We start from the raw sequence: 3607 nt of genomic DNA, 5'->3' as shown, positions 1-3607 counted from the left end.
AGATTTTCTACACCTGAAGAAAAAAATTTTGAAAAAAGGCCAACCTACTAGTCGGAATTTGAAAACACTTTTTTTTACGAAGGTACTTAAAATATAAAAGGATAAACCTCTCTGTATATTTATTTACATCAGTTGACTCAATATTGATAGCATTCTTTTGAGATCTTTACGAATATTGATGTGGGTAGATTTTCTACACCTGAAGAAAAATTTTTTGAAAAAAGGCCAACCTACTAGTCGGAATTTGAAAACGCAATTTTTATTACGAAGGTACTTAAAATATAAAAGGATAAACCCCTCTGTATATTTATTTACATAAAGTGAAATCGGAAAACTTAAACCGGCCATCCATCATAACGATTACCTGTGCAGGTACGTCTGAGCAGTTATGCCTGTACAGTTCAACCTCTAGTAAACTTTACTATGAATGGCCTTCTGTGGGTAAACATGGTTCTACCTAAATGAAAATGACATGACTTCCACCAAAATGTGAAGGGGTCCTACAAAATTACATAATATTATTTCCTATAATGGTTCTACCTAAATGAAAATGACATGACTTCCACCAAAATGTGAAGGGGTCCTACAAAATTACATAATATTATTTCCTATAAAAAATCACTTACAATAATTTCTGGCGAGGGGAAGCCCTACAAAGAAGATAAAAGAATACCTATAAGGTCATAATATCAAGCTTTTTTTGGCAGCCCTACCAAGAATTAAGGTCATATCAATCTTTTTGTCACCTCGCCTTTTTGATGATAGTCTAGCTCTAGACAGCCAAAAATGCTGTCGTGTTTCACTTTTTTTTCCCCATCCTCTCATAGTACATTACAAAAAGATCTAATCTAGTCTCTCTCTTTCCCTCCCTCTCTCTCTCTCTCTCTCTCTCTCTCTCTTGGCTGTTACGGAACGTAATTGAGATTTGCTTCATCTTCCCCTAACAAAGACGGGGGTTTTGCTCTCCATTGGGTGACAAGCTATCCACCCCCTCACCCAGCCTGAGTGAGGCCGGAAAAAGCAGGTAGCACGTGACTGCCCGGATGGTCACCCATTCGGATACCAACCACACTCAACATTCCTCAACAGAAATTGAACTGCTTCACGCATGGACGAACCGATGAACATTGAACAAGTCATCAGATACTCGAATACCAAGAATTAAGGTCATATCACCTCGCCTTTTTGATGGTAGTCTAGCTCTAGACAGCCAAAAATGCTGTCGTGTTCTCCTTTTTTTTGTCCCCCATCCTCTCATAGTACATTACAAAAAAATATAATCTAGTCTCTCTCTTTCCCTCTCTCTCTTGGCTGTTACGGACGAATTCGGGGAACTTGTACTTCATCTCGTAGAAACTTTTGATCTGGATGGAGAGGGGGAGAAAAAAAAACTATAATGGAGCAGTTGCAAATGGGAAAATAATATTATTAAAAGGCCGATTGCTACGTAAAAAGTTGTAAAAAATCCAAATCTGAGGTCAAAACTCCGAAAAAGTAAGGTCGAAAATTCAATTTTCAATTGCCGTTCTAATGAAAAAGTTCAAAGAGTTGTGACGTCAGATTTCACTTCAAAATGAGCAGAAACGCTTGCGCACAAACAAACGAAGCGGGAGTCATGAATTATGACGTCATCGCCTACGGGAGTGTATGCTGTGACGTCGAACTTCACGATTTACCGGTATTTTTTAAATCGATTTATCTCGGTATTTAGAAGTCGTAGAAGAAAAAGAAAAATTCCGTTGGTTCTCATTTTTCCTGCTCCATGACTTTGAAACATCACCCAAGTAAGCAACACTGATCTATTGAGTGAAGAAAGTTCCAAGTTTCAACTATTAGGACAACTAGGCAGTTGGTTTACAATCGCCATAACTCTCAAAAAGTCTGTCCAATTTTAACGAAATTTGGCGAACATGTTCAACAAATAAAGTGAATTTTCTCAGAAAACATCGGCTTAGTCGGGGCCTTTGGAGACCGTCAGAGGACCTCTTTTTCTGATTGTACATTTTATAATAGAATAGAATAGAACATACATAGGTAACCCTTCTTATACTGGTATTATAATGTTTTTGTAGTACAAAGGTACAACATTTTACTGTGACCTTTTACTTTTTCCTTGGTGTGTGAACGGAAGACACAAATAGCTACAACACGTTTTGACATTAAGGTAGACTCTTTGTATCAGGGTAAATTAATCTCAAGAAGAGTCTGACTCACCAGATTGTAAGTTTTGTCCACGTCATGTTTCCGTGCTCTGAGGAATGCCATGAGGAAAACTTCATCAGTTCTGGAGTGCAACTTGGGATCAGCTGGAAAAAAAATCATAAATAGGTACCAATATTAAATCTTAATTTGTCCCTAAGAAAAATATATGAGACCCAAGTTTCATTAGAACTTTTATATTATAACAGGAGAAAACCCTCTAAGAACATTGCTAAACCATTATTAGGTAGTGACATCAAAACTCAAAATATGTACAAAGTTGTAAAGTTTCTTGCAGGAACACATCAGCCCAGTCTTTTTGCAGTCAGCCCTGTATGGTCTTTTTGGTTTTGATTCCTGTCTTTAAAACACCCTGTATACCCCATTGTCAATGCAACATAATCTATAGGTTTGGTGTTATAAGGCGACATACAGGTTTGGACATATTGATAGATTCTGACGTGACTTTGTGAAGATATATAGGTTTATACATATTGATAGATTCTGACGTGACTATGTGAAGATATAGGTTTGGTGTTATAAGGCGACAAGGTTTGGACATATTGATAGATTCTGACGTGACTTTGTGAAGATATAGGTTTGGTGTTATAAGGCGACATATAGGTTTGGACATATTGTTAGATTCTGACGTGACTTTGTGAAGATATATAGGTTTGGTGTTGTAAGGCGACATATAGGTTTGGACATATTGTTAGATTCTGACGTGACTTTGTGAAGATATATAGGTTTGGTGTTATAAGGCGACATACAGGTTTGGACATATTGATAGATTCTGACGTGACTTTGTGAAGATAGGTATAGGTTTGGTGTTATAAGGCGACATATAGGTTTGGACATATTGATAGATTCTGACGTGACTTTGTGAAGATATAGGTTTGGTGTTATAAGGCGACATACAGGTTTGGACATATTGATAGATTCTGACGTGACTTTGTGAAGATATATAGGTTTGGTGTTATAAGGCGACATATAGGTTTGGACATATTGATAGATTCTGACGTGACTTTGTGAAGATATATAGGTTTGGTGTTATAAGGCGACATACAGGTTTGGACATATTGATAGATTCTGACGTGACTTTGTGAAGATATATAGGTTTGGTGTTATAAGGCGACATACTGCAGCAGCTATAGGAACCTCTGTGACCGAGTGGGTATCTTACTAGGCTTGCACGTCGGAGTTCTCGGGTTCAATTTCCGGAGGGGTCAAAGTTTTTCGGCTCTGTGCTTGGAGTTCGAGGTGCACTCAGCCTCGTGACAACAATCGACTATCTACTTTAATCGAGAAGCCACCAGTGGCGGCATTACCAGTGTAAAAAGATTACTGAAATATGAAAATTGATTGCAAAGGAGGCACTTAGTAATGCTGGGATATCCACAAAAGTTGT

At 37.7% G+C, this 3607-nt stretch overlaps 1 long non-coding RNA gene across 1 annotated transcript; it reads right to left on the bottom strand.

Moving 5' to 3' along the window:
• Nucleotides 1–262: 262 nt before the first annotated feature.
• LOC113468899 lies at nt 263–1146 on the bottom strand. The gene is made up of 2 exons (XR_003392487.1): nt 541–1146; nt 263–457 (listed from the first exon to the last, which is right to left on the bottom strand). It is a non-coding gene; the product is annotated as an uncharacterized LOC113468899 (long non-coding RNA).
• Between the last annotated feature and the right edge of the window lie 2461 nt (nt 1147–3607).

Source organism: Diaphorina citri, unplaced genomic scaffold (genome assembly GCF_000475195.1).
Source record: "Diaphorina citri unplaced genomic scaffold, Diaci psyllid genome assembly version 1.1 scaffold38, whole genome shotgun sequence".
Taxonomy (NCBI): domain Eukaryota; kingdom Metazoa; phylum Arthropoda; class Insecta; order Hemiptera; family Psyllidae; genus Diaphorina; species Diaphorina citri.
Note: the sequence above shows the minus strand (reverse complement) of the source record. Positions and strands in the feature narration are given on the sequence as shown.